The sequence below is a fragment of the Emys orbicularis genome, chromosome 11 (genome assembly GCF_028017835.1).
Source record: "Emys orbicularis isolate rEmyOrb1 chromosome 11, rEmyOrb1.hap1, whole genome shotgun sequence".
Lineage (NCBI taxonomy): Eukaryota > Metazoa > Chordata > Testudines > Emydidae > Emys > Emys orbicularis.
The window spans coordinates 77,636,842-77,645,048 of NC_088693.1; positions in this window are offsets into that span (position 1 = coordinate 77,636,842).

Genomic DNA, 8,207 nt, shown 5'->3' on the forward strand with positions numbered 1-8,207 from the left:
CCTAGGCAATTTATTCCAGTGTTTAACCACCCTGACAGTCAGGAACTTTTTCCTAATGTCCAACCTAAACCTCCCTTGCTGCAGTTTAAGCCCATTGCTTCTTGTTCTATCCTTAGAGACTAAGGTGAACAAGTTTTCTCCCTCCTCCTTATAACATGCTGGCTATTCCCTATCACCTTTCCACCTTCCAAGTGTTTGCAGATGATTTCCTTAACCACTTGCTCCATTATCTTCCCTGGCACAGAAGTTAAACTAACTGGTCTGTAGTTTCCTGGGTTGTTTTTATTTCCCTTTTTATAGATGGGCACTATATTTGCCCTTTTCCAGTCTTCTGGAATCTCTCCCGTCTCCCATGATTTTCCAAAGATAATAGCTAGAGGCTCAGATACCTCCTCTATTAGCTCCTTGAGTATTCTAGGATGCATTTCATCAGGCCCTGGTGACTTGCAGGCATCTAACTTTTCTAAGTGATTTTTAACTTGTTCTTTTTTTATTCTTGTTTATATGTTCGTATCACCTTTGTATGATGAGTTTAAGGGTAGGTCTATACTTACTTCCGGGTCCGGCGGTAAGCAATCGATCTTCTGGGATGGATTTATTGCGTCTTGTCTAGATGCGATAAATCGATCCCGGAAGTGCTCGCCGTCGACGCCGGTACTCCAGCTCGGCGAGAGGAGTACGCGGCATCGACGGGGGAGCCTGCCTGCCGCGTCTGGACCCGCGGTAAGTTCAAACTAAGGTACTTCAACTTCAGCTACGTTATTCACGTAGCTGAAGTTGCGTATCTTAGTTCAAAGTGGGGGGTTAGTGTGGACCAGGCCATAGATATGTGGGGTATATCTGTATTTCCAAACTAGTGCTGTGTTTCTGGGTGACCCCCAGACAGATTGGCATCAGCACTGCCTAGCCTGTTCGATGGCCCATCAGGGGTCATCAGCTGTACAAAGAATCCATTGAAAGGAACCAGGGAAGATACCTTATGAGTCAGCAAGGCATGTGGTATGCCTGCGGACAGAGAACTCTAAGGCTTTTCCATGCCATGTGCAGGGCAGCTTGTGTTTGGGATAAAGGAAGTACAAGCCACATGGCAAAGGATATAAAAGGCAGCTGCATCTTCTTCATTTTGTCTTCATTTCTGCTTCTTACCTCTGGAGTGACTCTTCTACAAACTGAAGCTCCGAACAAAGGATTGCATGACCCATCCAAGCTGTGGATGTGTTCCAGAGGGACTTTCAAGCCAGCAAACTCACCAATACTGCTAAGAACCTGATATATGGACTTTGAAGTCTTTGTATGTATGTAACTGTTTTACCATTTAACAATTCTCTTCTTGTTCTGCCTTTTGTCTTTATAATAAACCTTTATTTTTAGATGCTAACGGACTATCTGGCAGCGTGGTATTTTGACCTGGTAACATGGCTGACCCTTTGGGGTCAGGAGAACATTTTGTATAGTGAGCAAAGTTTTTAAATAACTTCTCACTATACCTGACCTAGGTGCTGATTGAGAGCCAGAGAACTGGTGATGTCTAGTTTACCTAGATTTCTGGCTTGGGGCTTGCGCCGGTTCTGGTGTGCATTGTGAAGAGGAACCCCCAGGTATCGACCATGGCCCTGGTTGCAGCCAATACCACCCGGCAGAGGGGCTACATAAGAGGGGGAAATCTCTTCAGTGACAGAGGGGAAACGAGCCACGTTATGAGCTTAAAATGCTTCCAGACAGAAATTGAACCAACCAAATAAAAGAGAATCACTAGCCACAAGGTTATACGACATTCATTTAGAAGAGGGAGCAAAGGGCAGCAGAAGAGCGAACTGGAGTGAACTAACAGATGTTCTTAAATTGTATTTGGCGGCTGCTGCTGCTGTGCCACCGATGTGAGCCAGGCCGGTGGGAGGCGCTTTCTTAATCCGAGTCAGAACTGCTGCTCGACCCACTTCCATGCTGAAAGGGACAAGGATTGACGTGTATTAGATACCGTGAGAATAGCCCTCTCCCACGGCTGTCTGCATTCACAGCAGTTATCATCCTGCAGCCTGTGTCACAAGACGGGAGCTGGCCCTCGTGCTGAGCCAGTTACGCTCCAGCTGCTTCCGTGTTACCTGTAAGTGGTGCCCTTCACTTCCTGACCCAGACTTTGGCATCATTTTCCGGTGGCTCCTGGGAGGGACGGCCGGGGCTAGTAACTGGTTTCTCTGCTCGCCCGTAGCACAGAGCTAGGGATGATGATGGCAGCTCTCCTAGCCAGGCCTGCAGCAGGCATGGGGGGAGCCAGGACTGCTCAGGCATTGAGGAATGGGCAGGGGAGTGAAGATGGAAAATTCGACCTTCGAGGGAAGCGCAAGCCCATGAGCTACCCTTCAGGAACAGCCCTGGCAGGCTTGGGGACTCCCGGCCAGGCCGAGCCAGCAGGAAGGAGGCAGGAGGGCTGCAGCCCTGGCCCCCGAGCATGCCCAGTGTGATGAGAAGGCCCTGGGCACAGAGAAAGCAGTGGCCAGGCCCAGCGGGCAGACGGGCACCTCACAACGCTAAACAACGAGCTCACTGCACAATATTTGTTGCCAACCAGAGGCTGCTTCACCTTGGAAAGGAATCGCCCTGCAGAGACGGGCTGCGCAGGGAGACACTGAAACGGCCTGACCTGCAACCCCTGGCACTGCGGGGGGAGGCCGGGCTTTGAGTCCAGTTCTCAGCCCCGAACCTCTGCACCCCCCCATGCTGCTGGGCTTCTCGACACCCGCCAGGTGATTCCAGGGGCAGGTCCCCGCTCCTGAGCCCAGCCAAGTAGAATTGCCACTAACTGCACCACAGCAACCCCAGGGGCTGCGGCAGCACGTGCGGTACTACGTCCCGAGCAGGATGCTAAGGCCCCGCCTGGCGAAGACGTGTATATGTGCCTGACGGTACCTCGGACTTAGCAGCACTGATTTCCAGGTGCTGCTTACGAGCTAAGGCTGAGCATGTGCACACGTCTGTGCAGACTCGGGGCCTCAGGCAGGGAGTCAGTCCCTGCAAGGGCTCCCAGCGCCGGGCTCTGTGGCAGAGGGATATTCTGGCTGGATGACGGGTTTGTACAAAGGCGTCACACCCAGCAAGCTGGGTTGGTTTGTTGCAGCCACGTGTCCCGGTACATGAGTGAGGCTGGCCACAGAATGCAGGTGGGCGCGGCACTGGGCAACGTGCTGGAGAGGTCCCTGGGAACCCAGCCTGCCTTTGTGAGGTGTGTCAAGGTGCCATGTCACGGCTCTGACATTCTGTGCTGAGCTGAGTTCTCCGTCCCACCCGAGTGCCCTGAGCTGTGGCTGCGTGCTAGTCCTGCTCCCTCTGTTTCATTTCCTGACGCTGACTGTAGGAACACCTGGGTTCCCAGCAGAGCTGGGCCAGTCCTGCACTGGTTTGGCTGCACAAGGTGCGATGCAGCAGCCTGTAGGTGCAGGCGGGTTTGGTTTGGGGTTTGAATACATGAACCAGTGATGCCCTGGCCAGTACAAACCCTAATCCGGAATCCAGGGACCTGGTGAAAACAGCCGACACTTAAGGGGAAAGGAAAATGTTTCCAGGGACTGGTGTAATGTCCCCTGGCTGCAGGGAGCAGAGAGGGTGGGTTCTCATGTCCCCACAACCCCACGTACGGGTTGGGAACAGAGCAGTCCCTAGCCCAGCTAGGCCTTGGGCTGTGGGCCCTGCACGGCATCCCAGCACAGAGCTGACGCTAATCGTGCATCTTCTTCTGCAACGTGGCCCCCACACCTCAGTGACCAGGGCTCCGTACCTTGTGTCCATGGTGACCATGGCCATGCTTCTAGTGTTTGTGATGATGCCCATGAGGGCCGCCTGGGGGATGACACCCAGGATGGGGAGGGCATCCAGGTCCATGCGGGTGGTGTCCATGCGGGTGGTGTCCAGGGGAATGAGACCCACCAGGCCCAGGGCATACAGGAGGGGGAGGAGGACAGACAACAGGGAGGCAAGGACTCGGGTGAGGGTGGCAATGTGGCGCGTTCGGTGGTGGTCTCCCACCAGGGGATCCTGCCAGACAAAGGGAAAGCAGAGGTGACGTGTTAGAGCCCATGGCAAGGCCCCTTCACCCATCCTCCTCCCCGGGGTTCCCTGCAGTGCGGGCAATGCTGACACACCACTGGCCCCAAGCATGGCTTCCCTGTGCTGGAGGCTCCCAGACTCCTCTCGCACGGCCTCCATCCTCCCAGTCTGCCCTGACGCTTGGACGCTGCCTGCAGGAGCTGGTCTCCCCTGGCTTCCCTTGGCTCACTGTATTGCCACCCGGAGGGATCTGCATTGTTAGCAGTGGGGAACCCCAGGTGATACCCCCTGGCACTGTGCATTCGAAGGGAAATGCCCCCAGGAAGGCAGGGAACAGTGACCTAGTCCATGGTGCAGTCGCTTCGGCCAGACGACTCCCGCTGAGTAGGGCATTGCCTGATTTCAGTGGCCTGCCAGCTCCGGAGTAAGGGGGCTGGGGTAGGGTTACCATATTTAAAAATTAAAAAAAGAGGACACTCCACGGGGCCCCGCCCCAACCCCGCCCCTTCCCCACCCGGCCCTGCCCCAACTCCGCCCCTTCCCCACCCCAACTCTGCCCCTTCCCCAAAGTCCCCGCCCCAACTCCGCCCGCTCCCCTGAGTGCCCCGCATTCCCCCTCCTCCCTCCCAGCCACACGAAACAGCTGCCCGAGCGCTCCGGCTGCGCTGGGGAAGCGCCCGGCCGGGGGCGCAGGGTCTGGAGGTCTGGGGGCTGCCCAGCAAACCGTGAAGCCGGTAGCGCTCGGGCAGCTCGGCTCTTCAGCTGCACAGAGCTGAGGTGTCTGGGGGGAGCAGCAGCCGCCGCCGCCGCGGGGGAATCCGCCTACAGCTCGCAGCCTGCCGGAGCCGCTCTAAGGTAAGCAGGGGACTGGTATTTTCCCGGACGTGGATGGCTTTTTGGCAATTCCCCCTGGACGGGGATTTGAGGGCCAAAAAGCCGGACATGTCCGGGAAAATCCGGACGTATGGTAACCCTAGGCTGGGGGAGGCGAGGAGGCAGAATGGGGCCAGCATGTGGAGTAACTTTCAAACCGGGCCATGAATACTACACACGTATATGTAAACACGTCACGCTACTGGAGGGCTGGGTGCTGCAGTCCTTACACAGGCAAATCTCCCAGAGACAGCCACGCTGTCTGGCTCCCAGCCAATCCCCACCTTAGCCATGGCCCCACACAGAGAGTCCTGAAACCCGTCTGTGTCCCCAGAGAACAGAGGAACTGGCCTTAGCCTTCGGCCCAGGAAACAGCCCTCGAGTTCCCCAGCTTTAAGCAAAGCAGCCGGAAACAGCCCGTCCCGGCTCCCCCCGGCCGGCCAGCCTGTGCTGAGCCAGGATCTCACCTGCATTCGCACTCCACATGCCGGGAGTGTCCATCAGCACCTGCAAGGGAAGGAGAGTCCTGGTCAGAAGGTTTCTCCCCCCCGCCCGCCCTCCAGTCACCTGCCTCCCGCCCCTGGAGCCGCTCTCTGCACCAGCGCCGCAAACCACGGAAAAGCACCCGCAGCAGGGAGGCAGAACGGTCCCCGCCCGCAGCCTGCACCTAGGGTGATCACTTTTTCAAAAGGCAAAAGCGGGACACATACAGAAGCCCCGCCCCCTCTGTGGCCCCGCCCCTGCTCCTCCTCTTCCCCAAAGCCCTGCCCCCTGCTCAGGCCAGAAGCCAGAGCTGGGGAGTGGGAAGAGCCACCTTGGAAACCTGGGCCACTGTGAGGAGCCCTGGACCCTCCACCTGCCCTGGGCGAGGGGCACAAGAGCAGCCCCCGGCCCATGTGCCCACCCCTGGGGGCATGCTGCCCAGGACAGGTGGCAGGTCCTCGGCTCCTGGGCAGGGGGCAGGGCCTCCAGGGGAAGGGGGGCAAAGGCCCACCTCAGCCCCTTCTTCTCTCCCCGCAGGAAGAGGCTGGCACCACCCCTGAGCCTCAGGCAGCTACGGAGCGGCGCTGCAGGGAATCCAGGACAAATGCTGTCCTGGAGTCATTCAGCCCGGGACCGGGACTAGATCTCTGCATTTCGGGACTGTCCCGCCCAATTCAGGATGGGTAGTCACCCTACCCCCACCTGCACGACGAGGGGAGGTGCGGCCAGCGTGAGATGGCACCGCGCCCACGTGCCCTGCGCCAGCAGCCTGGGCTCCCGTCCTGTCTCTGCCACAAGCTGCTGGGTGACCTTGGGCACTTCCCCTGCCACCTTGGTCTGCCTTGGCAGCAGCTCTTCAGAGCAGGTCCTGTCCCAGTGCGTCTGTAGCGCCCAGCACCAGGGACTCAGCTCAGCTGGGGCCTCGTGGGGCTGCTGGAATACACAGCGCAAGGAACAGGAGCAGCAAACCCGCAAAGCCAGCTGCACCCACGGCCCCGCAGCAAAACTGCCATTGGCTCCAAAGGGGCAGGGGCAGCTCGGACAGCACGTGCCTGTCTGTAATGGGGTGGGGTCCCATTCTGCCCTGTCCTGTGCCCACTCACACAGCGGCTGCGGGAACGCCCAGGAGCAGGGCCGTGTACTTCTCTGCCTTTTGGAACCGGGGATTGGCTCCGAGCTACCAGCCTGGAGCCACCTGAGCAGCGCCGTGTGTCCAGCCCTCTTGGCGTCATGCAGTTAATGCCCCTGCTGCCAATCCCGTGCAGCCTGGCACTGCTGCCACGCAATGCCCACCGCACTCTGCCAGCCTGGCATTCCTATTGCCCGTTTGCAGGATGTGCCCCAGGCTCTTTACAGCGCAGCAGCTAGCAGCCCTGCCGTCTCCAGACCGGCCTCGCCACAGCCAGCAGCTCTGGGATAGATTGTGGTTTGTGCATAGCCGTGGGTGCTGGCTGGTGCATACGTGGCACTGCCCCAGGACCACTGTCACTCCAACGCCCCTCTGAACTAATCTCAGAAATCTGACTGCATGGCTGGCTCTGGCAGAAATGGTTCTCCTGCTGTAGACATGGAATAGGTGAGATATGATTGTCATTTGGCATTTCAGCAGTGCCAAGAGTGCCCCGCCCGTGCCAGGCACTGCACAGACCCAGTCTAAGAGACCATGTTTGCCCCAAAGAGTTTAGGGTCTAAACAGACTAGACAGACAAAGGCTGGGAGAAAGGGATCGAACATATGAGCTGTGGGAATAAAGGGAAAGTGGCAAAGTTCCACCATTTTTCGTTTCGTTTAAGCCCCTCTGTGCGTGCAGCTGCCTTTGATTTCAGTAGCTGTGGCACGTACGGATCTCAGGCCTAGAGCTGGGCAAAATGTTTCAGCAAAAACTGTTTTTCCATTGAAAAATGCAGATTCCGGTTGACGGGAACATTAGTGAATTTGTCAATTCTGACTAATTGTTCCGGATGAAAAAAACATCTTGGAAATGTCGATACGGTTCATTTGGACATGCGCAAAACAAAAGCGTTCGATTTTTTGATCTCCGTTAACAAGGTGACCGAGGTGCCTTTCACAAAAGTGAGGCAGGCTGGTGTCCCCTTATGCCCAGTAGTCTCTGGGTTACGGCCCCTACCTGGGAGGGGAGAGACCCACAACAAATGCAAGTCTCCCAGGTGGGTACCCTAACCACTGGGCTAGGGACACAAAGGGGGCAGCGCTAACTCCTCGGGTGCATGAATGGCATCTAGGTGCCCCCCATTTCCCAATTTCCTTTGCTTTTATTAAAAAACACCCCGAAATCAAACAAAACTATTTTATTTGCCTCAAAATTAAAAAAAAATTCCCCCACCCCCGCCCTTTGCTAAAAACAGCAACTTCCAAACTTCCAATACAATTAGCACTTTTACTGTCTTCGTTAGAATCTTTAAATTATATAATTGTATCAGGTGCATGCACTCTCACACATACCCCCACACACCCACACTCACAGACTCCCACACTGAGACACACACATTCACACCATGCATGGGGAAAGTGTTGCAAGGAGCAATACTATTTCAAGCCTAGCAAGCAGACTATAGCTACGAAACAAAACTGCCTACGATACCAGCACGAGACGGTTACACAGACACCGCTCCCTGTGGCTGCTCTCGCCGGTCCGGCTAAAATGTGCTGACAGAACAGACCACGAGGCCCTTAAATACGCTCCCCCTCCCCCCCCCGCCCATCGTCGGCTGAGCCAGTGAGCAGGCGGGGCGCGCAGAGCACCGGAGATGCTGTGGGCAGGGCTGAGTACAATAAAGCAGCGTAACTGG